General features: G+C 43.5%; 1 long non-coding RNA gene across 4 annotated transcripts in view; it reads right to left on the reverse strand.

Moving 5' to 3' along the window:
- Positions 1–23332, reverse strand: part of LOC137327437 (uncharacterized) — a 51046-nt gene that overhangs the window by 1747 nt on the left and 25967 nt on the right. For all 4 annotated transcript variants that reach the window (XR_010964480.1, XR_010964482.1, XR_010964481.1 and 1 more), the window contains exon 3: positions 6236–6444. This is a non-coding gene — a long non-coding RNA (uncharacterized lncRNA). The remainder of the gene's footprint in view (positions 1–6235; positions 6445–23332) is intronic.

The following is a 23332-nucleotide window of genomic DNA, read 5'->3' on the forward strand; positions in this document are numbered from 1 at the left end:
TAGAAATAATCCAATAAATAATTCAAAGCAGACAAAAAAAGCTTCATTTTTGTCACAGATGCTTCACTCTTATTGTGGAGGGGGAAAATCCTTTCCATTAAATAAAGCTAAAAATTACTAGCACCGAGTTCAGTTTGTTTCTTCGTTGTGTGAGAAAAAGCACTTAAAACACCTGAACTGACAGATAATCTAGCTCTGTCAGTCATATCCAATCCCAGCTAATTATTCAGTAGTAATAATGAAAACAATGATTAGCAGTGCTGCTGAGAATTCTGATATATCTTAGTCAATTGATGGTACAAGATGTAGAAAATTTGCTACATTTTCCAAATTGCCCTAATCAGTCTATACGGAATTCAAAACAGCATTTGCCCAAACAAATATGTACTGTAAACAGCCCCACGGGATACTTGCAATTGAATAAACATAGGAACAGGAGTAGGCCATTCAGCCCCTCAAGCCAGCTCCACCATTTGATAAGATCATGGCTGATCTGTGATCTAACTCCATATACCTGCCTTTGGCCCATATCCCTTAATGCCTTTGGTTGCCAAAAAGCTATCTATCTCAGATTTAAAATTAGCAATTGAGCTAGCATCAATTGCCGTTTGCGGAAGAGTGTTCCAAACTTCTACCCTTTGTGCGTAGAAGTGTTTTCTAATCTCACTCCTGAAAGGTCTGGCTCTAATTTTTAGACTGTGCCCCCTACTCCGAGAATCCCCAACCAGCAGAAATAGTTTCTCTCTATCCACCCTATCTGTTCCCCTTAATATCTTATAAACTTCGATCAGATCACCCCTTAACCTACGAAACTCCAGAGAATACAACCCCAATTTGTGTAATCTCGTAATTTAACCCTTGAAGTCCGTGTATCATTCCAGTAAACCTACGCTCCACTCCCTCCAAGGACAATATGTCCTTCCGAAGGTGCGGTGCCCAGAACTGCTCACAGTACTCCAGGTGCGGTCTAACTAGGGTTTTGTATAGCTGCAGCATAACTTCTGCTCCCTTGTACTCCAGTCCTCTAGATATAAAGGCCAGCATTCCATTAGCCTTCTTGATTATTTTCTGCACCTGTTCATGACACTTCAATGATCTGTGTACCTGAACCCCTAAGTCCCTTTGGACATCCACTGTTATTAACTTTTTACCATTTAGAAAGCACCCTGTTCTTTTTTGGTCCAAAGTGGACCTCACATTTGTCTGCATTGAATTCCATTTGCCATAGTTTTGCCCATTCACCTAATCTATCAATATCCCTTTGTAATGTTATGTTTTCATCTACACTGCTTACAATGCCACCATTCTTTGTGTCATCGGCAAACTTAGATATGAGACTTTCTATGATTTCATCTAAGTCGTTAATAAATATTGTGAATAATTGAGGCCCCAAGACAGATCCCTGCGGGACTCCACTAGTCACATCCTGCCAATGTGAGTACCTACCCATTATCCCTACTCTCTCTCGCCTTTCGCTCAGCCAACTTCCTAACCAAGTCCGTACTTTTCCCTCGATTCCATGGGCTTCTATCTTAGCTGACAGTATCTTATGTGGGACTTTATCAAATGCCTTCTGGAAGTCCATATAAATAACATCCATTGACATTCCCCTACTTTAGTCACCTCTTCAAAAAATTCAATCAGCTTTGTCAGGCACGACCTACCTTTCACAAATCCATGCTGGCTCTCTGATTAACTGAAAATTCTTGAGCTGTTTACCCTATCCTTAATTATAGACTCCAGCATTTTCCCCACAACAGATGTTAGGCTAACTGGTCTATATTTCCCTCTCTCTCCTTTCTTAAAAAGCAGAGTGACAGGTGCAATTTTCCAAACTAGAGGGACAGTTCCTGAAACTGGAGAACTTTGAAAGATTATAGTTAGGGCATCTGCAATGTGCTCACCTACTGCCTTTAAAACCCTGGGATGGAAACCATCTGGTCCTGGGGATTTGTCACTCTTTAGTGCTATTATTTTCTTCATTACTGTTGTTTTACTTATGTTAATTTTATTGAGTCCCTGTCCCCGATTCAATATTAGTTTTCTTGGGATTTCCGGCATGCTATCCTCTTTTTCTACTGTAAATACTGACGCAAAGTAATTGTTCAACATGTCTGCCATTTCCCCATTGTCAATGACAATATCCCCACTTTCAGTTTTTAAGGGGCCAACACTGTTCCTGACCACCTTTTTCCTAATATAACTATAAAAGTTCTTCGTATTGGTTTTGATATCTCTTGCAAGTTTCTTTTCATTCTCTCTTTTTGTAGCTCTTACGATCTGTTTTGTGACCCTTTGTTGATCTTTGTATCTTTCCCATTCGCCAGGATCTGTGCCATTTTTTGCCCTTTTGTATGCCCTTTCCTTATGTCTTATCCTGTCACTTACCTCTTTAGTTGTCCATGGCTGTTTTTTTTGGCAAGTAGAGTTCTTGCCCCTCAGGGGTATAAACCGGTTCTGTATCACGTTAAATGTATCTTTAAACATTTTCCACTGATCATCAGTCATTTTACCCATTAACAGATTTGCCCAGTTTACTGTGGACAGTCTCTGTCTCATCCCATTGAAGTCAGCCTTACCCGAGTCTAGAATCTTAGCAGCTGATTCACTTTTTTCCCTTTCAAACACTACCTTGAATTCAATCATGTTGCGATCGATATTGGATAGATATTCACGCACAGTTAAGCTGTTAACTAAATCTGGATCATTACTCATTACTAAATCTAATATGGCTTGCCCCATTGTTGCCTCTGGGACATACAGCTACAGAAAACTATCCCAGACACATTCAAGAAATTCACTACCTTTCTGACAGTTGCTAGTCTGCTTTTCCCAATCTATGTGAAGGTTAAAGTCCCCCATTAAGACCACTATGCCTTTGTTACATGCTTGTCTAATCTCTGCATTTATACAATCTAGCACTTCAGAGCTGCTGCCAGGCATCCTATACACAACTCCCACTATAGTCTTATATGCTTTCCTATTTCTCAATTCAACCCATAAGGTCTCTGTTGGCTGCTTACCTCTCGTTATATCCTCCTTTATCATTGAAGTGATTTAAGTCTAATCACTAAGGTACTCCTCCCCCTCTTTCATTTTCCCTATCTCTCCTGTGGACTTTATAACCTGGTATATTTAGTTCCCAATCCTGACCATCCTGCAACCATGTCTCAGTAATAGCTATCATGTCATACCCTCCAATTTGAATTTGTGCCCGTGGTTCATTTAATTTATTCCTTATACTCCGTGCATTTGTGTATAGAACTCTTAGTTGGGCCACACACCCTAGCCTGACCTTCAGCTTTGATGCTGGGTTAATTGCTTCATACCTTCTGGTTTTCACTTTATCTGTAATGCCTAAAGTACACTTTCTTTCTGCTGCTCTACGCTTTTCCCTTTCACTTGTTCTTTAACAATTACTTGTATTGTAAATTTCCCCTGGGTCCTCCCCTCTCTTGCTGCTCTCAACTTTACTCTCTCTGACTCCCTGCTCAGGTTCCCATCTCCCTGCCACTCAAGTTTAAATCCTCCCCAACAGCAGCAGCAAACCCCCCCTGTGAGGATATTAGTCCCAGATTTGTTGAGGTACAACCCATCCGGCTTGTACAGGTCCCAATTCCTCAGGAATCTAAATCCCTCCCTCCTGCACCAACCCTTCAGCCATGCATTCATCTGGTCCATTCTCCTATTCCTATACTCATTAGCATGTGGCACTGGGAGTAATCCTGAGATTACTACCCTTGAGGTCCTGCTTTTTAAACTTATTTCCTAACTCCTTATATTCTGCTTGCAGGATCTCATCCCTCTTTTTACCTATGTCATTGGTACCAATATGTACCACAACCTCTGGCTGTTCACCCTCCCCCTTCAGAATGTCCTGCAGCCGCTCAGTGACATCCACGACCCTGGCACCAGGGAGGCAACATACCATCCTGGAATCACGTTTGTGGCCGCAGAAATGTCTGTCTGGTCCCCTAACGATAGAATCCCCTATCACAATTGCTCTCTCGACCTTTCTCCTCCCCCGCTGTACACCTGAGTCACCCATGGTGCTCTGGTCTTGGCTCTGCCTGTATTCCCCAGAGGAACCCTCTCCCCCACCAGTACCCAGAACTGAATACTGGTTGGAGAGTAAGATGCCCTCCGGGGATTCCTGCACTACCTGCCTGGTCCTCCTTGTCTGTCTGGCAGTCACCCAGTCCCTCTCTGCCTGCACTCTCTTAATCTGCAGGGTGACCACCTCCAGAAACATGCTCTCCACGAAACTCTCAGCCTCGCGGATGCACTGCAGTGACGCCAGCTGCTGCTCAAGGTCCAAAACCCGGAGCTCGAGCTCCACCAGCTGACGACACTTCCTGCACGTGTGGTTGTCCAGGACACAGGAAGCGTCCTGGAGTTCCCACATGGCACAGGTCGTGCATTCCATGGGTCTGAGCTGCCCTGCCCGGCCTTAATTTATTAGATTAACTTTTGTTTTTAATTCGTTCACAGGATGTGGGCGTCGCTGGCGAGGCCAGCATTTATTGCCCATCCCTAATTGCCCTTGAGAAGGTGGTGGTGAGCCGCCGCCTTGAACTGCTGCAGTCCGTGTGGTGACGGTTCTCCCACAGCGCTGTTAGGAAGGGAGTTCCAGGATTTTGACCCAGCGACGATGAAGGAACGGCGATATATTTCCAAGTCGGGATGGTGTGTGACTTGGAGGGGAACGTGCAGGTGGTGTTGTTCCCATGTGCCTGCTGCTCTTGTCCTTCTAGGTGGTAGAGGTCGCGGGTTTGGGAGATGCTGTCGAAGAAGCCTTGGCGAGTTGCTGCAGTGCATCCTGTGGATGGTACACACTGCAGCCACAGTGCGCCGGTGGTGAAGAGAGTGAATGTTTTGGGTGGTGGATGGGGTGCCAATCAAGCAGGCTGCTTTATCTTGGATGGTGTTGAACTTCTTGAGTGTTGTTGGAGCTGCACTCATCCAAGCAAGTGGAGAGTATTCCATCACACTCTTGACTTGTGCCTTGTAGATGGTGGAAAGGCTTTGGGGAGTCAGGAGGTGAGTCACTCGCCGCAGAATACCCAGCCTCTGACCTGCTCTCGTAGCCACAGTATTTATATGGCTGGTCCAGTTAAGTTTCTGGTCAATGGTGACCCCCAGGATGTTGATGGTGGGGGATTCGGCGATGGTAATGCCGTTGAATGTCAAGGGGAGGTGGTTAGACTCTCTCTTGTTGGAGATGGTCATTGCCTGGCACGAATTTATCTGGCGCGAATGTTACTTGCCACTTATGAGCCCAAGCCTGGATGTTGTCCAGGTCTTGCTGCATGTGGGCTCGGACTGCTTCATTATTTGAGGGGTTGCGAATGGAACTGAACACTGTGCAGTCATCAGCGAACATCCCCATTTCTGACCTTATGATGGAGGGAAGGTCATTGATGAAGCAGCTGAAGATGGTTGGGCCTAGGACACTGCCCTGAGGAACTCCTGCAGCAATGTCCTGGGGCTGAGATGATTGGCCTCCAACAACCACTACCATCTTCCTTTGTGCTAGGTATGACTCCAGCCACTGGAGAGTTTTCCCCGATTCCCATTGACTTCAATTTGATGTCAAGGGCGGTCACTCTCACCTCACCTTTGGAATTCAGCTCTTTTGTCCATGTTTGGACCAAGGCTGTAATGAGGTCTGGAGCCGAGTGGTCCTGGCGGAACCCAAACTGAGCATCGGTGAGCAGGTTATTGGTGAGTAAGTGCCGCTTGATAGCACTGTCGACGACACCTTCGATCACTTTGCTGATGATTGAGAGTAGACTGATGGGGCGGTAATTGGCCGGATTGGATTTGTCCTGCTTTTTGTGGACAGGACATACCTGGGCAATTTTCCACATTGTCGGGTAGATGCCAGTGTTGTAGCTGTACTGGAACAGCTTGGCTAGAGGCGCAGCTAGTTCTGGAGCACAAGTCTTCAGCACTACAGCTGGGATTTTGTCGGGGCCCATAGCCTTTGCTGTATCCAGTGCACTCAGCCGTTTCTTGATATCACGTGGAGTGAATCGAATTGGCCGAAGACTGGCTTCCGTGGTGGTGGGGATATCGGGAGGAGGCCTTAAATATGGTTATTTTTGGTTTTGTTACTCTAGTTAAGTACTTTAAGTTTTTAATTTTAATGAGATACCAGTAGTTTTATGCTTCTAGCTTTTAATTCAATTTTACTCAATTCCCTAACTCAGAGAAAAAAAACTGTAATACTCACCAGCCAATCACCTATCTACTGTCCTTTGATGTCACTGCTTGTTTTTTCACCGATTGCCTCTCTGCTGGGATGAAGCCTGTAGGTAGGCCTAGAGTGTAGGTAGGCCTTCGAGCCTGGGCCTTTAGTAGTGCTCCGAGTCCTGTGCTCTCGCCCAGGTCCGCTACCGCCTGTAGCTCCGCTCCAAGTGGAATGACTTGAGCCCATCCTTCCTGTAAACGCATAAGCAGTAACCATACAGCGACCTGGTCAACTGAGAAGGAGGTTTAACTCCTATAATACAATATAAATTGAAATGGGTTTCTCAGCGAAAAATTTGAAGAGCTATGGGAAAACGGGCAGGGGAGTGGGTCTAATTTTGATAGCTCTTTCAAAGAGCCGGCACATGATGGGCCGAATGGCATCCTGTGATGTATCATTCAATGATTCTAATGATTTGGTGTGTATTGGTGTTAATTGGGCTAGACAGGTTGGCCTAGGTTTTCCGATCGCAATATTGATAGTCAAGACTCGATAAATCGAACATTTACTGGGAAATTCTGCTTTTTGACAAAGTTCCATCAGTGTTGGGAGTCCAAACCCTTCCTTCCATGAGTTCTCATTCATACTGTTGTTGCAAGGTACAAAATGGAGGTCAGGCGCCAATCATTCGAGGGAGAGTTGTCCCTGGATGGCAGTAGAAGAAAAGATATTCTTGATGAAAAAGTGTTCTCACATCTGAAATTAAATTTTAAAATACTGATTCACAGCTTTATATGTTCACAGCTAAGAAGTTGCTTTTTGAATACCTTCTGAAATAAAGAGAATCCTGATTGTGACCATGGTAAAATGGCAGTATCTCTTCAATGAAGTCACTATATTTATTTTACTCCATGACTGGCAAGATTGTATGCTTTTAGTTTATTTATAACATCTCTAAATAATGGTAAAACGGACATTTTTACTGAACTCAAATCTTAAGTGTTTTATGTATTTTACTGCTTTTCACAAAATACATGTGAAAGTTTTCAATGTTACAAGTTATAACAGAAACGTACTTGGCATACAGTCACTTTGATTGGCATGGAAAAAAAGTAACACTATCTCATGAGAGTTCAAGCTCTTCTGTTTCCAAGGTTGTGTTGAAATTTTCTTTCTTTGTGTTTGTTCTCATAGGACTTCAAAATATAAGTGTGAAATATGCTGGTTTTGAAAAAACTGCAGCTGTCCATTAAAATCTATTTGTGATCTTGTGTGTAAAAGTTTTTTTTTGACATTGTTATACAAATCCAACAGTTATATTTTCTGTGCCATTAATACATAACCAAATGAGAGCTGGTTTAAGAGGTTCAAGTGTCATAGGCAAACAACAATATTATTAGGAGCCTGGTCAAATATTTATTCACATTTGGTAGATCTGAAGAGAATAAAGACAGCTACATCAAAAGCACAATTGCCATTAAACACATTTGGTCTTCCAACCATCTATTTAAACATTGGGAAGACTGAAGCCATCTTCAGCCTCTGCCACAAATCTGTACCCTCACCACTGATTCCATCTCCCTCCCCGGCCACTGTTTCAGGTTGAAGCTGACTGTTCGCAAACTCTCCATCCTATTTGACACCAAGCTGAGCTTCCGACTCTATATCCTCTCCGTCACAAAGACTGCCTACTTTAACTTCTATAACATCGTCCATCTGCTCCACTGCCTCAGCCCATCTGCTGCCGAAACCCTCATCCATCGTTTTGTCATCTCCAGGTTCGACTATTCCAATGCTCTCCTAGCCAGCTTCCCATCCTCCACCTTCCGCAATTGTCAGCTCATCTAAAACTCTGGTGCCCATGTCCTAACCCATACGAAGTCTTACTCACCCATCATCCCTGTGCTCACTGACCTATATTGGGTCCCAGTCCCCCAATGCCTCCAATTTAAAATTCACATCCTTGTGTTCACATCCCTTCAAGGCCTCACCCTCCCTATCTCTGTAACCTCCTCCAGCCCTACAACCCTCTGAGAACTCTGCGTTCCTCCAACTCTGGCCTCTTGTGCATTCGCACCATTGGTGGATGTGCCTTCAGCCCTCTACGCCCTAAGCTCTGGAATTCCCATTCTAAACCTCTGCACTTCTCTCTTAAAAGTTCAGAGAGGGATGCATCTGATATACCATGTAACCAACTGCGTGCATTACTGTAAAGAAACCTAAGCTGTTTTTTCCTGTGCAAATCGTCCAGCAATTTGTGGTGAATCACAACTCATGGCGTATTTCTTTGCCAAAAATTGCTGTTTTTTTTACGCATTAATAATGGCAGGCACTGTGATTTTGTCATTATTTTCCAGCAATTTCTGGGCCGTATAACAGAACACAACACAAAATTGGAAAATGCGTGATCAGAGCCAGAGAATATGGTGCTAAGTCAACTGAGTTAAGCCTAGACAGCATTGAGTGACATTAGCCTCAGTGCCTTTGGACAACACAGGGATGAAATCAGCCTGGGTTGGTGCGCCTGCTGGAACATGTGCACGTGAGGATACTTGAGGGGCAGCAAAGGGCTCAGCTGTAATGCCTGCCACTGTCAAATAGTCTCTGCCTCTCACTGCCTAAGTTGCATCTGAAGAACGATGACCTGGATAAAGCACTAGAAGGCTGCCAGCAACTCTAGAACCAAACCTCAGTAATAATCAGGACATTCAGCAGAGGAGAGGGAATCAGCAACAGAAAAGCATCATGATTGTTGCTATAGAATATATGGCTTTCTTTTTCTAAGTATCTGCCTCCTATTTGAAGACACTTAAGTTGAATGTTCAGTCACCAGTTTAGAATTAGAAGTTGCCTCTTCTATTTCTTGTTAGTAATAGTATAACAGGAATTTATTTAACCTGATCATGATCCATTGTAGCAAGGGTTCTCCATACGTGTGTTGTGCTAGAGATTCTCTTCAGGCTCTCTGACCATTCACGTAAACAGACCTTGTGTTTGTTAAAAGCCAGAATGTGCCTTTTCCTGATCGTTATCTAGGCAAATGTAGAGACCCAGGGAAAACTGCACTTTGGCTTATTGGAATATATTGTGTTACCATGTGATCTTGACTTCGGAATACAGAAGATTAATCACTCAGACTGCAGCTCAAGCTACAAACAAACAGAAAAAACTGTTGAACATTAAACAGGTAAATGAACTGTACTTTACAAACTACATTTACAGTAGTTACAAACTACTTCTGCACTAGCCCTCAACATAAAATTGATGCTGGAAACATAGTCGCCACTACTTACATGGCTGCACACTACCATAAGAGTCCTTTACCACCCCTCCTTGTCCCATTACCATCCTCCTTGCCTTGCTACCGTTTATTTATTCATTTGTTGGACTGCAGCTGCTGGTTATGGTTCTGCTGCTGCCATTTACATCTATTCTAGACTGATCCTTTGTTTCTTTACTTGTCCCATTACCATGCTCCTTGCCTTGCACCATCATCCCATTTGTTATTTAATCACTCTTGACCTCTACCCTATCATGGACCTTCCCTTTTGTTCTTTCCTCCCCTCCCTCCCTCCCTTTCCTTGGCTCTGTACTTGCTTAAAATCTTTAACTCTTGAACATCTTCCAGTTCTGACGCAAGGTCTTCGACCTGAAACGTTAACTCTGTTTCTTTCTCCACAGATGCTGTCTCACTTGCTGAGGTTTTCCAGCATCTTCTGTTTTTATTACATAAGAGTCCTTTGATTAGCTTCAAATCTGTGGTGGCCTTGGACTGACTTCTTGAATACAGCCAAAATGTAGCTCCAATTTGTTCTGAAGCTATCTCAAAAAAAAAGGGAATTTAAAAATAGATATGGCTCATAACTACATTTAGATGATCAGACATTCACAGTAATCAATGTTGTGTTAGCCCACTCAATTACAGTCGCTAAACATAGTGTAAAAAGCCCCAGAAAATGCTTGTAATTGAGTGACTTCTTCCTGAGAAATCCATTGAGCTATTCCATTTTGATCAACCTGTGCAGGAAATTTATACTTGTTCAACAGCTATTAGAAATGCTGCTGCACAAAATTACCCAAATGCCAGGCATTATTGTATTAAAACAACTTTTGATCCACAGGAACAACCTTCACTTTGAGGCCTCTAGAGCACAAATATAAGGAATCTTACAACACCAGGTTATAGTCCAACTGTTTTATTTGAAAATCACAAGCTTTCGGAGGCTTTCTCCTTCGTCGGGCTTTCTCCTTCGTCAGTTGGACTATAACCTGGTGTTGTAAGATTCCTTACATTTGTCAACCCCAGTCCATCACCGGCATCTCCACATTATAGAGCACAAGACTGCGATACATATTCTCTGAAGCCTGTACAAATAGCTAGCAGTGACCAACTTTAACCGGTGTACTGTGATCACTAGAAAGTATCCAATAAATCATTCAAAGCAGATAAAAAAGCTTCATTTTTGTCACAGATGCTTCACTCTTATTGTGGAGGGGAAAATCCTTTCCACTAAATAAAGCTAAAAATTACTGGCACCAAGTTCAGTTTGTTTCTTCGTTGTGTGTGAAAAAGCACTTAACCACCTGAACGGACAGATAATCTAGCTGTGTCAGGCAAATCCAATCCCAATCCCAGCTAATTATTCAGTAGTAACAGTGAAAGCAATGATAAGCTGTGCTGCTGAGAATTCTGATATATCTTAGTCAATTGATGGTACAAGATGTAGAAAATTTGCTACATTTTCCAAATTGCCCTAATCAGTCTATACGGAATTCAAAACAGCATTTGCCCACACAAATGCAACTGCCAAAAAAATATGTAAACAGCCCCACAGGATACTTGGAATGACTTGAGCCCATCTTTCCTGTAAACACATAAGCAATAGCCATTCAGCAACCTGGTCAACTGAGAAGAAGGTTTCACTCCTATAATTCAATAATAGCTTTCAAAATGGAATTGGATAAATACTTGGAGGGAAAAATTTGCAGGTCTATGAGGAAAGGGCAGGGGGGTGGGACTAATTGGATAGCTCTTTCAAAGAGCCAGCACAGGCACTATGGGCCGAATGGCATCCTTCCGTGCTGTATCACTCTATGATAAGTGTATTGGTGTAAATTGGGCTAGACAGGTTGGTCTAGGTTTTCAGATCCCACTACTGATGGTAGCCCATTCATTTTAATGGGTTACCATTGGCATTATATTCAAGACTCGATAAATCAAACACTTACTGGGAAATTCTGCTGTTTGACAAAGTCGCAACAGTGTTGGGAATGCTAACCCTTCCTTCCATGAGTTCTCATTTATACTGTTGTTGCAAGGTACAAAATGGAGGTCAGGCGCCTATCATTCGAGGGAGAGTTGTCCCTGGATGGCAGTAGAAGAAAAGATATCCTTGATGAAAAAGTGTTCTCACCTCCGAAATTAAATTTTAAAATACTGATTCACAGCTTTATATGTTCACAGCTAAGAAGTTGCTTTTTGACATACCTTCTGAAATAAAGATAATCCTGATTGTGACCATGGTAAAGTAGCGGTATCTCTTCAATGAAGTTACTGTATTTATTTTACTCCATGACTGGCAAGACTGTATGTTTTAGTTTACTTATAACATTTCTAAATAATTGTAGAACAGACATTTTTACTGAACTCAAATCTTAAGTGTTTTATGTATTTTACTGCTTTTCACAAAATACCTGTGAAAGTTTTCAATGTTACAAGTTATAAAATAAATGAACTTGGCATACAGTCACTTTGATTGGCATGGAAAAAAAGTAACACTATCTCATGAGAGTTCAAGCTCTTCTGTTTCCAAGGTTGTGTTGAAATTTTCTTTCTTTGTGTTTGTTCTCATAGGACTTCAAAATATAAGTGTGAAATACACTAGTTTTGAAAGAACCTGCAGCTGTCCATTAAAATCTATTTGTGATCTTGTGTGTAAAAGTTTTTTTTTGACATTGTTATACAAATCCAACAGTTATAGTTACTGTGCCATTAATACATAACCAAATGAGAGCTGGGTTAAGAGGTTCAAGTTTCATAGGCAAACAATAATATTATTAGGAGCCTGGTCAAATATTTATTCTCATTTGGTAGATCTGAAGAGAATAAAGACAGCTACATCAAAAGCATAATTGCCATTAAACACATTTGGTCTTCCTCCCCACCCACCAGCCACTGTCTCAGGTTGAAGCTGACTGTTCGCAAACTCTCAATCCTATTTGACACCAAGCTGAGCTTCCGATCCTATATCCTCTCCGTCACAAAGAAAAACAATGTAACAATGCACTGGTTACACCTTTTGGATAAGAAAACCTGGTTAAATAGCACACTAAGATTTTCATCACATCAGAAGATTTAAGAAAATTAACAAGAGTCAACACATTGCACCATCTGCAGACTGTCCTTTTCTGAAAGATGGTGCTGAAAACATTGTGTGAACTTATAGTAATGGAATTATTGAAGCAAGGATAGGTGCAGATTAAAGGACTCGATTACAGCATTGGAAAAAAGGATATTAATGAAGGTACTGTTGAGACAAAGGTACTTATGTCCGAAACTAGAGTCTTAAACTTAGATATAGCCAATTACATAGGTATGAGGGGCGAGTTGGCTAACGTAGATTGGGAAATTAGACTAAAAGCTATGATGGTAGATAAGCAATAGCAAACATTTAAAGGAATATTTCATAATTCTTAATGAGTATACATTCCATTGAGAAATTAAAACTCCATGGGAAAAGTGATCCACCCATGGCTAACTAAAAAAGTTAAGGATAGTATTAGATTAAAAGAAGAGTCCTATAATGCTGCCAAGAAGAGGAGTAAGCCTGAGGATTGGGAAAGTTTTAGAAACCAGGAAAGAATGACCAAAAGTTGATAAAGAGGGAGAAAATAGAATGAGAGTAAACTATCAAGAAATATAAAAACAAATTGTAAGAGCTTCTACAAATATGTATAAAGGAAGAGAGTAGCAAAAGTAAACGTGGGTCCCTTAGAGGCAGAGACAGGAGAAATTATAACGGGGAATAAGGAAATGGCACAGATGTTAAACAAATATTTTGTATGTGTCTTCACAGTAGAAGACACAAAAAACATACCAGAAATAGTGGGGAACCAAGGGGCTAATGAAAGTGAGGAAATTAAAATAATTAATATTAGTAAAGAAAAAGTACTGGAGAAATTAATGGGACTAAAAGCCGACAAATCCCCTGGACCTGATGGCCTATATTCTAGGGTTCTAAAAGAAGTTGCTGCAGAGATAGTGGATGCATTGGTTGCAATCTTCCAAAATTCCTGATATTCTAGAACGGTCCCAGTGGATTGGAAGGTAGCAAATGTAACACCGCTATTCAAGAAAGGAGGGAGAGAGAAAACAGGGAACTACAGGCCAGTTAGCCTGACTTCAGTCATTGGGAAAATGCTGGAATCCATTATTAAGGAAGTGGTAACAGGGCATTTAGAAAATTATAATATGATTATGATGTGGAGATGCCGGTGATGGACTGGGGTGGACAAATGTAAGGAGTCTTACAACACCAGGTTACAGTCCAACAGTTTTATTTGAAATCACAAGCTTTCGGAGGCTTCCTCCTTCGTCAGGTGAGTGTGGGATTCCATAAAAGTACAGCATATATAGTCAGAGAACAATGCCTGGTGGCTACAGATAATCTTTCCGACTGCCCGTTATCAAAGCAATCAAAGGACTTGAATGGTGTTCAGACAGGGAAACATTACATACAAGACTACCGAATACACAAACGGTCACAACACAAAGACAGAGAGAGAGAGAGAGAGAGAAACACACCCGAAAGGCAGAGAAAGAGATAGAATGACCAGTTGTATTAAAAACAGATAACTTTTTTTTTTCGCTGGTGGGGTTACATGTAGCGTGACATGAACCCAAGATCCCGGTTGAGGCCATCCTCATGGGTGCGGAACTTGGCTATCAATTTCTGCTCGACGATTTTGCGTTGTCGTGTGTCTCGAAGGCCACCTTGGAGAACGCTTACCCGAAGATCGGAGGCTGAATGTCCTTGACTGCTGAAATATTCCCCGACTGGGAGGGAACCTTCCTGTCTGGCGATTGTTGCGCGGTGTCCGTTCATCCGTTGTCGCAGTGTCTGCATGGTCTCGCCGACGTACCACGCTCCGGGGCATCCTTTCCTGCAACTTATGAAGGAGACAACGTTGGCCGAGTCGCAGGAGTATGAACCATGTACCTGGTGGGTGGTGTCCTCTCGTGTGATGGTGGTATCTGTGTCGATGATCTGGCATGTCTTGCAGAGGTTGCTGTGGTAGGGTTGTGTGGTGTCGTGGACGCTGTTCTCCTGAAAGCTGGGTAATTTGCTGCGAACGATGGTCTGTTTGAGGTTAGGTGGCTGTTTGAAGGCGAGTAGTGGAGGCGTGGGGACGAACACCTCGCTAAGGCCATCCCCAATGTCAAGGACATTCAGCCTCCGATCTTCGGGTAAGCGTTCTCCAAGGCGGCCTTCGAGACACACGACAACGCAAAATCGTCGAGCAGAAATTGATAGCCAAGTTCCGCACCCATGAGGATGGCCTCAACCGGGATCTTGGGTTCATGTCACGCTACACGTAACCCCACCAGCGAAAAAAACGTTATCTGTTTTTAATACAACTGGTCATTCTATCTCTTTCTCTGCCTTTCGGGTGTGTCTCTCTCTCTGTCTTTGTATGTGACCGTTTGTGTATTCGGTAGTCTTGTATGTAATGTTTCCCTGTCTGAACACCATTCAAGTCCTTTGATTGCTTTGATAACGGGCAGTCGGAAAGATTATCTGTAATCACCAGGTATTGTTCTCTGACTATATATGCTGTACTTTTATGGAAACCCACACTCACCTGACGAAGGAGGAAGCTTCCGAAAGCTTGTGATTTCAAATAAAACTGTTGGACTATAACCTGGTGTTGTAAGACTCCTTGCATAATATGATTAGGCAGAGTCAACATGGTTTTAAATCTAAAGGCACTGTATCTGAACGCATGAAGCATTTGTAATAAGGTGGACGAATTAACAGCGCAAACAGATGTAAACAGATACGATATAATTGCAATTACGGAGACATGGCTGCAGGGTGACCAAAGCTGGGATCTAAATATCCAAGGGTATTTGATATTTAGGAAGAACAGGCAAAAAGGAAAAGGAGGTGGGGTGGCATTGTTAGTAAAGGATGAAATCAGAGCAATAGTGAGAAAGGATATTGGCTCAGAAAATTAAGATGTAGAATCAGTCTGGGTGGAGTTAAGAAGCACCAAGGGGCTGAAAACACTGGTGGAAGTTGTCTATAGGCTTCCAAACAGTAGTGGTAAAGTAGGGGATGGGATAAAACAGGAAATTAGAGATGCATGTAACAAGGGTACTACAGTAATCAAGGATGGCTTTAATCTACATACAGATTGGCCAAACCAAATTAGCAATAATACTGTGGAGGATGAATTCCTGGAGTGTGTACAAGATTTGTTTAGACCAGTACGTTGAGAAGCCAACTAGGGAACAGGCTATTCTAGATTGGGTACTGTGCAATGAGAAAGGGTTAATTAATAATCTTGTTGTGGGGGGTCCTTTAGGGAAGAGTGACCGTAGCATGATAGAATTCTTCATTAAGATGGAAAGTGAAGTAGTCCAATCCGAAACTAGAGTCCTAAATCTAAACAAAGGAACCTACAACGGTATGAGTAGTGGGTTGGCTATGATAGATTGGGAAGATTCATTAAAAGGCATGACAGTGGATAGGCAATAGCTAACATTTAAGGAAAAAATACATGAATTGCAACAGTTTTACATTCCTTTGACGCAAAAACACAAAAGGAAAAGAGGCCCAACCATGGCTAACAAAAGAAATTAAGGATAGTACGAGATCCAAAGAGGAGTCATATAAAGTTGCCAGAAAAAGTAGCAAGCCTGAGGATTGGGAGCAGTTTAGAATTCAGCAAAAAAGGACCAAGAGATTGATTAAGAGGGGAAAAATAGAGTATGAGAGTAAACTTGCAAGGAATATAAAAGTGGACTGTAAAAGCTTCTACAAGTATGTAAAAAGAAAAAGATTAGTGAAGACAAATGTAGGTCCCTTACAGTGAGAAACAGGAGAATTTATAATGGGGAACAATGAAATGGCAGAGCAATTAAACAAATACTTTGGTTCTGTCTTCACTTAAGAGGACACAAATAACTTCCCAGAAATGCTAGGGAACCAAGGGACTAGTGAGAAGGAGGATTTAAAGGAAATTAGTATTAGTAAATAAAATAGTGCTGGAGAAATTAATGGGACTGAAAGCCGATAAATCACCAGGATCTGATAATCTGCATCCCAGAGTACTAAAAGAGGTAGCCATGGAAATAGTGGATGCATTGGTTGTCATCTTCCAAAATTCTACAGATTATATAACAGTTCCTGCAGATTTGAGGGTGGCAAATGTAACCCTACTATTTAAAAAAGTAGGGAGAGAGAAAGCAGGGAACTATAGACCGGTTGTCCTAACATCAGTAGTAGGGAAAATGCTAGAGTCTATTATAAAGGATGTGATAACTGGACATTTAGAAAATATCAACGGGATTAGACAAAGTCAACATGGATTTATGAAAGGGAAATCGTGTTTGACAAACCTACTGGAGTTTTTTGAGGATCTAACTGGTAGAATAGATAAGGGAGAATCAGTGGATGTGGTTTATTCAGAAGGCCTTTGATAAAGTCCCACATAAGAGGTTAGTGTGCAAAATTAAAGCACATGTGATTAACGGTAATATACTGGCATGGATTGAAAATTGGTTAACAGACAGGAAACAGAGAGTAGGAATAAATGGGTCTTTTTCGGGTGGCAGGCAGTGATTAGTGGGATACCACAGGGATCAGTGCTTGGGCCCCAGCTCTTCACAATATATATCGATGATTTGGATGAGGGAACCAAATGTAATATTTCCAAGTTTGCTGGTGACACAAAACTAGGTGGGATCATGAGTTGTGAGGAGGATACAAAGAGGCTTCATGGCAATTTAGACAAGTTGAGTGAGTGGGCAAATACATGGCAGATGCAGTATAATGTGGATAAATGTGAAGTTATCCACTTTGGAAGGTAAAACAGAAAGGCAGAGTATTATTTAAATGGTGAGAGATTGGGAAATGTTGATGTACAAAGGGACCTGGGTGTCCTCGTACACCAGTCACTAAGAGCATGCAGGTACAGCAAGCAGTTAGGAAGGCAAATGGTATGTTGGCCTTCATTGCAAGAAGATTTGAGTACAGGAGCAAGGATGTCTTACTGCAGTTATACAGGGCCTTGGTGAGACCACACCTGGAGTATTGTGTGCAGTTTTGGTCTCCTTACCTAAGAAAGGATATACTTGCCATAGAGGGAGTGCAGCGAAGGTTCACCAGATTGATTCCTGGGATGGCAGCACTGTCATATGAGGAGAGATTGGATTGACTAGGCCTGTATTCATTAGCATTTAGAAGAATGAGAGGGGATCTCATTGAAACATATAAAATTCTGACAGGGCTAGACAGACTGGATGCAGGGAGGATGTTTCCCCTGGCTGGGGGGGTCCAGAACGAGGGGTCACAGTCTCAGGATATGGGGTAGGACATTTAGCACCGAGATGATGAGAAATTTCTTCACTCAGAGGGTGGTGAACCTGTGGAATTCTCTACCACAGAAGACTGTGGAGGCCAAGTAACTGAATATATTTAAGAAGGAGCTAGATAGATTTCTAGACACAAAAGGCATCAAGGGGTATGGGGAGAGAGCGAGAATATGGTTTTGAGATGGAGGATCAGCCATGACCATACTGAATGGCGGAGCAGGCGCGAAGGGCTTACTCCTGTTCCTATTTTCTATGTTTCTATGAAAGGGAAATCATGTTTAATAAATTTATTAGAGTTTTTTGAGGATGTAACTCGCAGGTTAGATAAAGGGAACCAGTGGATGTAGTATATTTGGATTTTCAAAAGGCATTCGTTAAGGTGTCACATAAAAGGTTGTTATACAAGGTAAGGGCTCAGGGGGTTGGGGTAATATAATGGCATGAATAGAGGATTAGCTAAAGGATGGAAAACAGAGAGTAGGAATAAACGGGTCATTTTCGGGTTGGCAGGCTGTAACTAGTGGGATGCTGCAAGGATCAGGACTTGGGCCTCAGCTATTTACAATCTATATTAATGACTTAGATGAAGGGACCGAGTGTAATGTATCCAAGTTTGCTGACGATACAAAGCTAGGTGCGAAACTAAGCTGTGAGGAGGACAGAGAGTCTGCAAAGGGATATAGGCAGGTTAAGTGGGTGGGCAAGAAGTAGCAGATGGAGTATAATGTGGGGAAATGTGAGGTTATTCACTTTGGTAAGAAGAATAGACAAACAGAATATTTTTCAAATGAGAAATTATTAAATGTTGGTGTTCCGAGGGATTTGCGTTAACACAGAAAGTTAACACGCAGGTACAGCAAGCAATTAGGAAGGCAAATGGTATGCTGGCCTTTATTGCAAGGGGATTGGAGTACAAGAGTAAGGAAATCTTGCTGCAATTGTACAGAACTTTGGTGAGGCCACACCTGGAGTACTGTGTACAGTTTTGGGCTCCGTACCTAAGGAAGGATATATCTGCCTTAGAAGCGGTGCAACAAAGGTTCACTAGATTCATTCCTGGGATGAGCGGGTTGTCCTATGAGGAGAGATTGAGTAGGATGGGCCTATAGTCTCTGGAGTTTAAAAGAATGCGAGGTGATCTCATTCAAACATACAAGATTCTAAGAGGGCTTGACAGGGTAGATGCTAAGAGGCTGTTTCCCCTGGCTGGAGAACTAGGGGGGATAGTTTCAGGATAAGGGGTCGGCCATTTAGTACTGAGATGAGGAGAAATTTCTTCACTCAGAGGCTTGTGAATCTTTGGGATTCTCTACCTCAGAGGGCTGTGGATGCTCAGTCGTTGAGCCAGCTCGGTCAGTAGTGGTGCTACCGAGCCACTCTTGGTGATGGACATTGAAGTCCCCCACCCAGAGTACATTCTGTGCCCTTGCTACCTTCAGTGCTTCCTCCAAGTGGTGTTCAACATGGAGGAGGACTGATTCATCAGCTGAGGGAGGGCGTTAGGTGGTAATCAGCAGGAGGTTGCCTTGCCCATGTTTGACCTGATGCCATGAGATTTCATGGGTTCCAGAGTCAATGTTGAAGACTCCCAGGGCCACTCCCTCCTGAATATCACTGTACCGCCACCTCTGGTGGGTCTGTCCTGCCGGTGGGACAGGACAGGGATGGTGATGGAAGAGTCTGGGATGTTGGCTGAAAGGTATGGTTGTGTCAGTATGGCTACGTCAGCCTGTTGCTTGACTAGTCTGTGGAGCAGTTCTCCCAATTTTGGCACAAGTCCCCAGATGTTAGTGAGGAGGACTTTGCAGGGTCGACTGGGCTTGGTTTGCCTTTGTCGTGTCCGATGCCTAATGGTCCAATGCCGGGTGGTCCGTCTGGTTTTATTCTTATTATGACTTTTCGTAGCGAGATTGTACAACTGAGTGGCTTGCTGGCCATTTCAGAGGGCAATTAAGAATCAACCACATTGCTGTGGGTCTGGAGTCACATAGAGGCCAGACCAGGTAAGGACAGCAGGTTTCCTTCCCTAAAGGACATTAGTGAACCAGATGGGTTTTTACAACAATCCGGTAGTTTCATGGCCACCATTACTGATACTAGTATTTTAATTCCAGATTTTATTTAATTAATTGAATTTAAATTCCCCAGCTGCCGTGGCGGGATTTGAATTCATGACTCCGGATTATTAGTCCAGGCCTCTGGATTACTAGTCCAGTAACATAACCACAATGCGACCATACCCATGGTCGGTAGCACCACTACTGACCGAGCTGGCTGAATCCTGAAGGACATAGCTGCCAGACTGGGCCTGTGGCAGATGGTGAGCGAACCAAGATGAGGGAAAAACCTACTTGACCTCGTCCTCACCAATCTACCTGTCGCAAATGCTTCTGTCCATGACAGTATTAGTAGGAGTGACCACCGCATAGTCCTCGTGGAGACAAAGTCCCGTCTTCGCACTGAGGACACCATCCAACGTGTTGTGTGGCACTACCACCGTGCTAAATGGGATAGATTCAGAACAGATCTAGCAGCTCAAAATTGGGCATCCATGAGGCACTGTGGGCCATCAGCAGCAGCAGAATTGTATTCCAGCACAATCTGTAACCTCATGGCCCTGCATATTCCTCACTCTACCATTGCCAACAAGCCAGGTGATCAACCCTGGTTAAATGAGGAGTGTAGAAGAACATGCCAGGAGCAGCACCAGGCGTACCTAAAAATGAGGTGCCAACCTGGTGAAGCTACAACTCAGGACTACATGCATGCTAAACAGCAGAAGCAACATGCTATAGGCAGAGCTAAGCGATTCCACAACCAAAGGATCAGATCAAAGCTCTGCAATCCTGCTTCATCCAGTCGTGAATGGTGGTGGAGAATTAAACAACTAACGGGAGGAGGCGGCTCTGTAAACATCCCCATCCTCAATGATGGCAGAGTCCAGCACGTGAGTGCAAAAGACAAGGCTGAAACGTTTGCAACCATCTTCAGCCAGAAGTGCCAAGTGGATGATCCATCTCGGCCTCCTCCCGATATCCCCACCAACACAGCAGCCAGTCTTCAGCCAATTCGATTCACTCCACATGATATCAAGAAACGGCTGAGTGCACTGGATACAGCAAAGGCTATGGGCCCCGACAACATCCCGGCTGTAGTACTGAAGTCTTGTGCTCCAGAACTAGCTGCACCTCTAGCCAAGCTGTTCCAGTACAGCTACAACACTGGCATCTACCCGACAATGTGGAAAATTGCCCAGGTATGTCCTGTCCACAAAAAGCAGGACAAATTCAATCCGGCCAATTACCGCTCCATCAGTCTACTCTCAATCATCAGCAAAGTGATGGAAGGTGTTGTCGACAGTGCTATCAAGCGGCACTTACTCACCAATAACCTGCTCACCGATGCTCAGTTTGGGTTCCGCCAGGACCACTCGGCTCCAGACCTCATTACAGCCTTGGTCCAAACATGGACAAAAGAGCTGAATTCCAGACGTGAGGCGAGAGTGACTGCCCTTGACATCAAGGCAGCATTTGACCGAGTGTGGCACCAAGGAGCCCTAGTAAAATTGAAGTCAATGGGAATCAGGGGGAAAACTCTCCAGTGGCTGGAGTCATGTCTAGCACGAAGATGGTAGTGGTTGTTGGAGGCCAATCATCACAGCCCCAGGACATTGCTGCAGGAGTTCCTCAGAGCAGTGTCCTAGGCCCAACCATCTGCGGCTGCTTCAGCAATGACCTTCCGTCCATCATAAGGTCAGAAATGGGGATGTTCGCTAATGATTTCACAGTGTTCAGTTCCATTTGCAACCCCTCAAATAATGAAGCAGTCCGAGCCCGCATGCAGCAAGACCTGGACAACATCCAGGCTTGGGCTGATAGGTGGCAAGTAACATTCGCGCCAGACAAGTGCCAGGCAATGACCATCTCCAACAAGAGAGGGTCTAACCACCTCCACTTGACATTCAACAGCATTACCATCGCCGAATCCCCCACCATCAACATCATGGGGGTCACCATTGACCAGAAACTTAACTGGACCAGCCATATAAATACTGTGGCTACAAGAGCAGGTCAGAGGCTGGGTATTCTGCAGCGAGTGACTCACCTCCTGACTCCCCAAAGCCTTTCCACCATCTACAAGGCACAAGTCAGGAGTGTGATGGAATACTCTCCACTTGCCTGGATGAGTGCAGCTCCAACAACACTCAAGAAAAGCTCGACACCATCCAGGACAAAGCAACTCGCTTGATTGGCACCCCATCCACCACCCTAAACATTCACTCCATTCACCACCGGCGCACTGTGGCTACAGTGTGTACCATCCACAGGATGCACTGCAGCAACTCGCCAAGGCTTCTTCGACAGCACCTCCCAAACCCGTGACCTCTACCACCTAGAAGGACAAAAGCAGCAGGCACATGGGAACAACACCACCTGCACGTTCCCCTCCAAGTCACACACCATCCCAACTTGGATATATATCGCCGTTCCATCATCGTCGCTGGGTCAAAATCCTGGAACTCCCTTCCTAACAGCACTGTGGGAGAACCTTCACCACACGGACTGCAGCGGTTCAAGAAGGCAGCCCACCACCACCTTCTCAAGGGCAATTAGAGATGGGCAATAAATGCCAGCCTCGCCAGCGACGCCCACATCCCATGAACGAATTTTTAAAAATTCAAGGCTGAGATTGATAGATATTTGGACCCTAAGGGAATCAAGGGATATGGGGATCGGGCAGGAAAGTGAAGTTGAGGTCAAAGATCACCCATGATCTTACTGAACGCCGGAGCAGGCCCGAGGGGCTGTACGGACTAGTCCTGCTCCCATTTCTTATGTTCTTATTAGACAGAGTCTCTGTGGATTGGTTTGAGAAATAATAAAGGTTCTGTAATTCTGGGGTTTTTTTTTACATAGGAGCATTGAATATAAAAGCAAGGAAGTGATGTTAAATTTATACATGTACGGAATCTTACAACACCAGGTTATAGTCCAACAAATTTATTTTAAAATCACAAGCTTTCGGAGATTATCCCCTTCGTCAGGTTAATGAGTGAAAAGGTTCTCAAATTGCATATCTTATATTCGGCTGGGACAGCATCACACCAATCAAAAGGTGTCGTTGTTGTTCAAACAGGCCAGTCACGGAGAACAGCACGTCCCAGTACACTGGATATACATTGTGTCAATTACACAGACAGACAGAAAGAAACCCAAATGGCAGAGAGAGAGAGAGAGAGAATATTAAAAACATAACTTTTTTTTCCTATTTTGCTGGTGGGGTTACGTGTAGCGTGACATGAACCCAAGATCCCGGTTGAGGCCGTCCTCATGGGTGCGGAACCACCGATCTTCGGGTAAGCGTTCTCCAAGGCGGCCTTCGAGACACACGACAACGCAAAATCGTTGAGCAGAAGTTGATAGCCAAGTTCCACAAAATGAAGCGAAAAATGAAGATTCACTGGGATGATCCAAGAAATAAGAAGTCTTAGTTGTGAAGTCTTTCCAACACTGACAAGTCTCAAGCCAAGAGTATGATAG

The sequence above is a fragment of the Heptranchias perlo genome, chromosome 11 (genome assembly GCF_035084215.1).
Source record: "Heptranchias perlo isolate sHepPer1 chromosome 11, sHepPer1.hap1, whole genome shotgun sequence".
NCBI classification, from domain to species: domain Eukaryota; kingdom Metazoa; phylum Chordata; class Chondrichthyes; order Hexanchiformes; family Hexanchidae; genus Heptranchias; species Heptranchias perlo.